This window comes from Manis pentadactyla, chromosome 17 (genome assembly GCF_030020395.1).
Source record: "Manis pentadactyla isolate mManPen7 chromosome 17, mManPen7.hap1, whole genome shotgun sequence".
In the NCBI taxonomy this organism is placed as follows: domain Eukaryota; kingdom Metazoa; phylum Chordata; class Mammalia; order Pholidota; family Manidae; genus Manis; species Manis pentadactyla.
The window spans coordinates 5989692-6000336 of NC_080035.1; the positions used below are offsets into that span (position 1 = coordinate 5989692).

General features: G+C 53.9%; 1 pseudogene; it reads left to right on the top strand.

Annotated features, from left to right (window-relative positions):
- The first annotated feature begins 1045 nt into the window (after nucleotides 1–1045).
- Nucleotides 1046–3798, top strand: LOC118935919 (kelch domain-containing protein 4-like; annotated as a pseudogene).
- The last annotated feature ends 6847 nt before the right edge of the window (nucleotides 3799–10645 follow it).

A 10645-nucleotide genomic window follows, 5' to 3' on the forward strand; every position in this document is an offset into this window, starting at 1 on the left:
CTCCAAAGAAACGTTCTGCTGTCATTTCTTTGTTCACACTGAATCCATAGCGAACTTGCCAGGGGCTGAAATCCATTGGCAAGACACTACTGAAGTTTGAGGAGAGGCAAGAAGGTACTGGAACTATGTGGAGGACACAGCAATCTGTGTGTCACTGCAAGGCAGGGCTGAGGCACAGAAGCCAGCTGCCCTTGTGGATGTGGGGCTGGTTTGCAGAAGCTGTGGACCAGGCCAGACCCTCTGTAAATAGCCCTCTGGGAGCACAGGGCTGGGGTTGCTCCACTTGGGGGTGCTGCGGGTGAGCTGCCTTATAGACAGGGTGGTGCTGATGGGGGTGCCCCTTGGGAGAAAGCAGGAATACTGCTTCACAGTTCTTTCCCTTGTTCTTGCTTAGGAGCAAGTGACTGCCATTAGGTGTGGGGTTTTGGGACACTTGTGGGGTTGATCTCCCAGTGTGTATTGTTTAGAGCTCAGACCATAAGGCTGTAGTCCATTGTGTGCCACAGTTTGGGGAGAGGACTGCAGTGGTACCAGGGGTCCAGGCTGATCCTCACTCTGCTTTGTGATCTGCATGAAGTCCTTTGTCCTCCATTTGGTGCATTACTGTAAGTAAGAGGATGGTCATGCAGGACACCTTGACCTCCTCCATTGTAAAATTCCTCAAGGCAGGGCTTCCGAAGGCAGCTGGCCACACCATCACAGTGATGGGCATGGACATGTGCCCTCCCTTTGGGGACCAAGGCTTGAGCCAGGGAATAGTTTGGCATGCGTGCAGTCACATCCTGCAGCTGATGCACATCTGGCCCTGACCAGAGGGGTGGCTGGCTTTCCCCTCCTTTTCCCTGTGCCTGTAAAGCCTTGTGAGTGAGCAGATCATGGGTGGGCTGCCATGTGCCCAGGTGTTGGTGCAACTCAGGAGAGAGTTTCCTATCTGCTGCTTCTGTTAAGCTATTGTATGTTCATTAAAGGAAAAGTCTTAGTCCTTCCTGGACATGGTGGAAAGACATCCACAATGGTTCATGTGGGGTTACGTTCCAGGGTTACCATGAATGAGACCTGTTCTGAGGAGGAACATGAGGCAGGGTCAGGTGCCGGAGGACTGGTGGCACCTGTGACTCTGAGCCCCTGCGCCCTGTGGGAGCAGTGCTCCTGGATGGGTCCCCTGGAGGGTGGTGCCCACTGGCCATCACAGCTTGCTGCCCCTGCCTGCAGAGCACCGGTGGAGAGTTCCATCATGGTCCAGCCCCAGCACTGGTCCCTCACGGCGGACCACCCTAGGGCAGGCTGGACTGCACATTGTACATTTGAGGAAGAGCTGAGCGAGTGCCATAGCCCCACACTGTTTCTTTTTCCTGGTCACTGGGGGATTCCCGGTGTGGTCTTGGGGGCTGTCCCTCACTACATGTGTGCTCTCTATGACAGGGAGGTCAGTGTGGACTTGGATTAGCCCTTTGGGAGCCAAGCCCACCCCACATCTCTGGCTTTACAGTGGCTGTGGCTCTAAACCATCAGAAACTGTTCTTCGGGGGCATCTGTGATGAGGAAGAGGAGGAGAGGCTGGAGGGCGACTTCCTCAATGACCTGTACCTCTATGACGCTGGTTCACAGAACAGCTGAAGGTAGAGTTGGGCCTAAAGGGTAGGGCAACACCTGCTCCTGGCATCATTGCTCCCACTGCCTTCTTCCAGGCGAGGCCCCGCACCCCAGTCCCTCTGCCTGTGAGGCTCTGGAGCCTCACCATCTGTACTGTCATCATAAGCAGGGACACCGCCCAGCCCTGTATGGCACCAGCCCAGACAGGTGGCATGGTGGGCAGTGTCTGCACAGGGAGCTCCCCCAGGGGCTTCTGGTCTAGATGAGTGGTCAGGTCAGTGACTTCAGAAACTGTTCCCCAGGCTGGAGGAGGGCAGTGCCCTTGGGTGACAGACTCTGCTCCTGTCCAGGTGCCATGGCACATCGGCTGGGCTCCTGTCGGGACTCACCACCCTCTTCCTCTGAGGGACTACATCAGGCAGAGGCCAGTGGTCTCAGGGTGAGCCCAGAAGGGGGATCGGGATGCCATCCTCCAGCTGTTGGTCCCCACCCCTGGTACGTGGTGCTCATAAGCAGCTTTTTCATTTGCTTGCATTTGGGTGCCTGGGGAACCCTGTGTTCACACCCACTCTCTGCTGCCTTATGTTCATCAACAGGGACCTAGGTCAGAGAGGAGGAAGCACAGGTGGGGCAAAAAGCAGAGCCCAAAGGTGCAGATGAGCAGGAATATGAGGGGGCCGGTGCCCAGGAAGGCCTGGAGGTGATCAAAGAAGTGGTCGTAGATGATGGGACTGTGGTCACCATTAAACAGGTGCTCACAGCCGCTGGCCCAGCAGCACGGCTACCATCCCCTGGGGAAGACAGCCCTGACAAAGCCAGCAGGCCTGTGACAGGGCCGAGCCCCTGCTCCAACACCATGCTGGCTGTGAAGAAGCACGGGTGGCTTTACCTCTACAGAGGAATGTTTGAGGCCAGCGACCGCCAGGTGACCCTCAGTGACTTGGACTGCCTCGACCTCCACAAGATGGAGGAGTGGACAGCCTTGGTAGAGACGGATCCAGGTGAGCTGGCTGAGGAGGTGCCTTCCTGACGTCCCATGTGCTCTCGGCTTTGTGCCATTCAAGTGAAAGCAGGCCCTCCTGGTTACAGTGAGGGGTACATCCCATGCACGCCCATCCCACTCAGGAGCTGATGGAGGCCTAGACACAACTAGGGGTGTCTCAGACCTATCTGGGCACTGTGGGTTGCTGTACGCTCTTGCAAAGCGGATTTCATCCACATTGGCCTGCTGTGTACACACAGTTGCCCAGGAGGGCCGTCCCGCCATGCATGACCTTCTTGTTGACCCTCAGGCCTCATTTGCTCTCTGATCCAAATGGTGAGTCCCTCCAGCCCTCATTTCTATGTTGTACCCAGGTGGCTGCTTGACACAAGCTGCTGCTCACTTCTTTGAGTTCTGAGAGTACAGACATAGTGAAGATACACACATCAAGGAAGCACCAGGTAACTAGCATGGGCCTCCTCCATGTCTCCCAGCAAGCCGGGTGGAGCCGGGAAGCTGTGGGCAGCCAGTGCTTCTGCACACCCCACTGTCACCCACCTCTTCTCCGAGACACAGACAGGCTCTCCAGGGACTTGTATTCAGCAGTTCCTGTGGTGGGAGGGCAGAGTCCTCAGGATCCTGGGCCCCAGCTGCGTTGATACCCCAAATATCCATTTTGCTCTAAAGAAACTCAGGAGTGGCTGGAGGAGACCAACTCAGAAGAGGACAGTGAGGAGGTTGAGGGAGTGGGAGGTGGAGGTGAAGACAGAGGTCAGTGTGATGGCTAGGTGCCCATGAAGGGTGGGGGCAGCCTAGGCAGGGCCCTTGTCTCAGCTCCCAAAGGCCTTGTCACTGCCAGTGAGAGGCTTTCAAGTATCATTGAATTTCTATTAAAACTTGACTTTTCCTTGTACAAGTGCTTTTGAGGCAGTCTCAGGTGTGTGCAAAGTATTTGCGTGTGGACTGCCTAAGCAGCACCACAGCTCCCCTGGGAGGGCAGAGTGCCCTAGTGGTGTCAGTGCAGTGCTCACACGTATGCCCTGTCAGGCTCTGAACTTGCAGCTCTGAACCTGCCCTCCTCAGGCTGCAATCCTTGGCTAAACATCTCTTTCTTATTCCCCTACAACCCGAAAGAAGAGCAACAGCACCCCCAGGTGACACCTGGTGAGCAGTTCACAGACTACCTGCCCAAGACCGAGCAGTACTGGGTAAAGCCGGCCTGAAGGATGCCGGCCTGATGAGAAGAGAGTACTGAGAGCTGCCTGCACCTCGGCCAGAGCTTTGTTCCATGACTCGGCGTGAGCCGCCGCATGGGGCCAGAAGTTGGCCTGAGTCAAGTGTTCTCGCTGTCCCTTCACATCAATGGATGTGATTAAAATATTGTGGACCTGGACCAAGGCTGCAGCATGGATGGTCTTCTGTGGGTCTGTGCCATCTGCACATGAGATAGGCCCACAGCAGGTAGCACCATGAACGGGAAGCGGATCCTGTTGTGCTGGGTTGGGGTGAGGGGCTGTCTAACACAGGCCAGGAGACGAATGTCCTGGTGGGCCACAAGTCACCAGCTGGAGCCCCTGTGGCTGCTAAATGTCAGCAGCATCCTTGACTGCTGGTGGGCAATTAGGTGACCTTTCTGTCTTCAGGTCAAGTGCCTGCCAGCTGGGCATCTCTGCCTCCCCTAATGCTGTGGACTTCATTCAGGCTCTTGCAGTGAATGACAGACCTGGCTCCTCAGAACAACCCCTTTAGCCTTTTGGGGCTGGAGGTGGCAAGCCTTTGGGCTCAACATTATCCTTTGCCAAGTGCCAAGAGGAAGGGAAGCCTGAAGGCCGAGACCCCACCATCCTCACACATCATTGCCATCTGGCTCCTTGTGCGGGAGCAGGGATCTTGGTGGTGTAGTCCCAGTGTGCAGATTCACTGCCTGACCCTCACTCCAAGGTTAATGGCAGGAGACCACTTTTCGTTTGTCTAATTGGGATCAAAAGCTAGGCTTTGAATTCATACTTGGTTCATTTTTTTTCGACTTAAATATCTTCAACAGTGAGGATGTAGTAGGATTTTGAGATTTTAGTAATGGGCAAACACCCCATTCATTACCACAAAGTTAAAGAAGATTAAGAATGCCTACCATGGGTGGATCAGGGGTTGGGCCCAGGAAGGATGTAATGGGAGGACAAGGGCTGCCTTGTCAAGACATAGCCCCTCACCTAACTTGTCCTTTATCTTCATGGTGCCTGGCCCCCAAACTTTTCCTGCACCGCCTTGCTGGTCAGGGTTCTCTCGCCTGACTTGTGTGCTGCTCTGTGGGCTCATGGGCTCCAGGCTGATCAGAAACCAGAAGCTCCTTTGCAGTAGCCTGACTGCAACGTCTGCTAGCCAGAGGCTCCCAGTGTGATGGGGTAGCAAGGTCTCTGGGAGTCCTAGTCCTGGAAAGGCCAGGTCAGGTGTCGGGCAGCACAGTGCAGGTATGGGGGACACGGGCTGTGCTGGGGACAAGAGCTAGGCACCTTGGTCTGGTGTCTGGCTGGAGGCACTAGCCTTGGGCTTTGGGGCAGCTAGGGTCTTGTTCTGACTGGTGGGTGGGATCCAGCAAGAAGACCCCATGGGTGAGGGTCATGGGATGCCATCTCTACTCCCCCTGTGGTGGCACTGCAGGCCCAGGGGCACTGCTTCTGGCTTTGCTGCCACTGTGGAGGAGGTAGCAGGAAGATCTTGGTGGATCCAGGGCAGTATCTGTTACCAGAGGCCATTTTTCTTAAGTCTCTAAACTAGATGAGATTTGGAGGAATAAGATAATCTTGAATCCATCAAGTTGAAAGAAAAATAACAAACCTCTGAAGAAGAAATGTGTGTTGCAAACAAGTCTGTTTTTCTGTCATGTCTGCAGGGTTATTGCTGAATCCAGTTTGAACTGCAGAGGCTGATCAGAACCGTGAGGTTTAAACAAGCTTCCAGAAGAGGAGCGTTGCTGCTGTTTAGCAGCTGTGCCCCTGAGACACCAGAGGTGTGTGCCTGCAGCGTGCAGCCAGGAGGGGTACCCTGGGTGCAGGCAGTGCCCTCCCTCTGCCTGGCTGGCTGGCTGAACTGGATGTTCTTGATGCCTGATGGACACACAGCCATGAGTGGCCCCTGCAAAGATCTGAGGCCTCTCTTCCTTGCCTTGCTGGAGACAGCACAGCTGGGAGCCTGCTATGCTCAGGGTTGGGGAAGGGCCTGTCTCACCCACACTGTGGTTTACTGAGCTCTTGGTAAGCCGGCCCCCCTACCCACCCTCCCACTTAATGGCTTCTGCCCCTTTTTCTGGTGCCACCAGTTAGCAACATCACCCCTGCAGCACCAGGCCAGAGCTCCCCAGGGTTTCATGGGGTTAGAGTATGAGTAGCTGTCTGTTCTGCCTACTTCCTGCGAACAGCTGGCAGGCTTGGCCAGGCTGCAGAAACAACATGAAAAGCTGGTCCGAGGGGGCAGGTTTCTGGGGTTGGAGTGGATGAAAGGGGAACCATCAATTAAGTTCTGAAATTGTCATTGTCCAACATGGATTAATTTGTATTTGTAAAGTGTACAGTGGTGTTTATTGCAGTTGACGTCTCTGCCAAATTGGTTCTAGCAGGAACCGTTTGCTGTGTGACATAAATACACTGAGGGACCAGATGCTCGGCGGGCCTGCTGTGGGGGTGGTCAGAGGGAGCCCAAGGGACTACACCACATGAGGTTAGGAATGAGCTCTGGTGAATGTGAGGGAGCAAAGTTCTCAACTGAAAGTGTTAGGAGGAGATGACACATGTCGATTGCAGGGAAGTGGCGGGAGAGGGGCCATTGTTCCCTAGCACAAAGACAAGTCCAGTCAGCTCAGGGGAGCATGAAATCATCCTACCATCTACTGCTTAGTTCTCCAAGCACTGAAGGAACTTTCTAGTAACTACTGTTTCCTCTGGGAAGCAAGCTGTGTAGGCTGTTAGTCACCAGACACCAGTCTCCTCATACCCAGCTAGCACCCAAGCATAGACCACAGTTTTCATTTGTTATGCAAGAGAGCTTTGATGGTGCCATGAGTCTAGGCCTGGCCTGGTCACTCGGGGTCTCAGTGTGGTGACCAGCAGGAATCTGAGGCACCGAGCTGTGTGGCTGGTGGCCACACAGGTGCTGGCACCAGGGTGACCCAGGCTCCTCCGAGCATGGTGCAAGGCTAGCATTCTCCTTGCCTCAGTCCTGACAGCCCCTTGGTCCTCTACTCCCACCCTCATGCTGGGTAGGAGCCATCTGGGTGTGAGGAGCACCAGGCATAGCCTGGGTCAGGCCTGATTTGCTGTGCTGTGCAGGAGAGGGGCTGGGTTGGTCTCTGGACCACGACCAAGCACTGGTGAGCACAGGACAGCCTGGGAAGGGTTCTCGCCCCTGTGGCCTGGGAAGACCCTGGGTGTTAGGAGGATTCTGAGGCGGTGGAAACTACATGGAAAGCAAAGTGCTTAGTAGCCACCCCATGAGAAATGTGGGTGTGGAAGATTAAGAAAATTAGCTTTGAAGAATGGATGCTGGGAGGCTCTGGCAGAGCCCATCTCCAGGCCAACTGTGCCCTTCACCAGCTGGCAGAGGAGAAAGCACCACATCCAGTGGGGTGGGGTGGCCTTGGGCACCCCGTTCACAGTGGGAAACTGGTCCCTGAGACAGTGGACACAGGAAATGGATTGTAGGTACAGTAGGTGGGGGACACATTCCAGATTCATGTTACTGAATCTTTCCTGCTCAGAAAGCCCCAAGACCTTCCAGATAAGACAGACGGATGCTGTTGGGGGACATAAGCTCAATTCTGTACTAAGGAATTCTTTTATTCATCTTGAAATTTGGGCACTAGGAGGAACTTAAAGACACTGGTTTATAATGAGGTGGTGCAAACTGTCCAAAGCTTGAAATAAATTTTATTATTAAAAGGAGCAAAAATTTTTCTTTAATCTCAACAGTGCCCCTTGCTTTCAGATGGTGAAATACATAGTAATGATATGATTTAAACATGTTCCTTCATTAAAGAAAATGATTTTGTTTTCATTTTCTAAGTAACTAAGCTATTTTTCCAGCTAAAAGTAAAAAAAAGGCTGAGGTAATGTTTTTAGCCACTTCATCAGTAAGAAAAATCAGAACACTGTCAACATTCCCTTTTTGTCAGTGCACAGAATGATCACACCATATTAACAAATGGTTTACATGCACTAGGAAAATGATGGAGAAAACAAAATGTAGATTGAGACCAATTTATGTTAGAATCCACAAAAAGGCATCTGCGTTGGGCAAATGGTCTCACATCTGGAGCAAGGGCAGGCTTTCACATGGCACACAGCAGTGGCCACGGGGGCATCTGGTCAGGCTGCCTCAGGGGTAGCTCTTTGGAAATGGTGAGTGGTGCAAACAAGTGGGGTCCTGCTGAGAGGTCATCTGTTTGTCAGCTCGGTGTACAGGAGGCACCAGGCCAGTGCCCCAGCTACTGCATGGGAGGGCTGGGTGCTGGCCTCCTTGCTCTGATGGTGGCAGTGGCTCCTAAACAGCAGGGCTCTGTTAGCAGGGGAAAGGGCAGGAGGCCCCAGGCCCTGTGCGCAACAGCTTGGAGGAGGTGTGCCATGGGGCTCTCTCCCCAGAGCTGACTCCCTTCCTTCCCTGCCTCCCACCGACTCTCCTGGAACTTGTTTCTGACATCAGAAGCCAACACCTGGTTGGATGTAGGCATTGCCCACAAAGGGCCGGCTGCATGACGTGCCTGCTCTGTTTGGAATCGCTAGTGTTCAGGCAGGGCTACACAAGTGCTGGGGTGCCTGTGGCTGAGCAGATCCGAGGGAGACCCTCACCTGTTCATGATCAGCATGTGGGAAGCTGGAGGGTGAGGCCTCTGATATTAGGAGACCAGAACCCCCACAACTGCCTTGGTGTATCAAGCACTGACCTCTAAAGCAGCAGCCTGGGCACCTGTCTGTCCTTCACAGCAGACGTGCAGTGAATTGGGTGGGAGCTGCTGTGAAGGTGGAGGGTGCATTGATCTAGCCAAGTCCCTTCTTGGCCACTACTGGGGAACCTCCTGCCCCTCGTGGGGTTGGAATTTGGTTGTTATCATGTCACCAAGCAGTGTGGTGCAGCTGGAGACCTGTGCCCATGGGTGGCACAGATATGAGAAGGGCAGTGGGTATGGCATGTGCCAATGCTCAGTTTGCTACTCCCTACCATGCCCTGCCCTGCCATCCCCCACAACCTCCAGGCCTGGGCTTACTGCACCCCAGACTCACTGGGGCCAGCTGATCACTTCAACACTGATGTGCCTCTGGTGAGCTGCCTGCTCTTCTGAGAGTTAGGGCAGAGCTGGAGCAGAAGGGCCTGCCCTTTTGTATCTCAGGAGCCTCCACATTGGGCTTTCACACAGAAGCAAACTCCAAGAATAGTGTGTTCTTACCATGTGGGCTGAAGTTGCACAGGATGGGGCCCCGTCCCCCAGGAGCCACCCCCACCACCCTCACTGCTCCCACCTGTCTGCCTGCACTCTGAGCGGCTCCCTTTTGTAGCTTTCCCCCATCCCACTGGGACAGGAAGGGCTGACCCCAAGTGCTTCAGTACCATGGCTGTGCATTCCCGTAGCTTTCAGGTGTTCCCGTGTCCCGTGGCTCACACTGTCCAGGCATATGGAAACACTAAAAATACAGCCACATTTTGTTGTAAAACAAAGGCAACTGTGCTTTTTCCTTTAAGGCTGAGTTAGTGTCACCTGTCGACATTTGGGACAGATCGCTGCTCCAGGATTTGCTGACAGTAAATTCTGGCACCTGGCCTACCCTGGGCAGGAGAACAAAACCCATAAGACATCCATGCTTGGCAGCAGAGCTAAGCATCACCACCCTCTTCTGATCTGGAACCTTGGGCCTGCACAGAGGCACACCCTTGTCCCAGGCAAGATGAAAAGTGCTGTGGCGTGACTCAGGACTGGAGGACAGACGCGTCTGTCAGCCACACCAACACGGCCAGCCAACCTTTGGGTCAGGTGGCAGGTCAGCTGTGGAAAGAGATGCCACAAGTCCAGGAGGTGCCTTTGTGCTGTTGACAAGACCAAAGTCCAGAAAATTGGAAGATAAGCTGTAGGAGTTGAAGAAAGTGAGCTTGGCATAGGGAAGAGGGTATGTCGTTGCTCATGTGGGGAGGGGGCACCTGCTGTGGGGCAGGGGTTCAGGGGGCATCCCAGGGCTCCCCACCCCCAGGTTCAGGGACCCCAATGTGGGAGGACAGCCCTGCCCAGGGGCATAGTCCTGGTGCTGATCCAAGATTCTTGGAAGCTTTCAAAGGATCAGAAATCCAAACTAAAGAAAAAATGGGCAAAAAATATATACTTCATCTCATTTCATGCTCCCAAATATTCACTTGCTCCTGCAAGTCCATGAGGTTTTGGGCCTGGTATCTGACTCCACTGGGTGCCCAGCTATGTCCTTCAGATTTTAAGTGTGGTGGCCACAGGATTTATTGTCCAAACTGGGGCTCATTTGACAGCAAAGGGAGCAGGTTATGACCAGACTGGGGCATCATGCATTGGCCAGGACAGAGGGCTGCCCTATTTGTGTGCCCTGAGCTCCAGGCCAGGCCCGGAGGGGAGGGTGTGGGCTGGTGAGGCCTGGTCTGTGCTCTCCATGCTTCACTGGGGACTCTCAGGCTAGCAAGTGTGGGGAAGTGTCATTACCCCATGATGTACGTGTTCACATGCCCCAGACAGTGTAGCAGCAGAGAAGTGAACTTGGTGGTGGTTAGATGCAGCTGGGGACTCAGGGGAGGGAATCAGAGTGGCCTTGAATCTTAATGACTCCCTTCTCCTCCAGTGGTTTCAGCCACTTCGGTGGCTGTGCTGGATTTTTCTAAGTTACTGTCAGCTTATCCATTCTGGCTTATGTGTTCCATATGGAATCTGTCCTGGGAATTCTGCTAATGGTTATGAAACTCAGAATTCAAAAGAAAGGTCCAGGAGACTTTCCCATGAGCCGGAAACTGGCCAAGTACTTCAGAGGCACCACGCAAACTTGAGGGAGTGCAAGTGAGGCTGGGACACAAGCA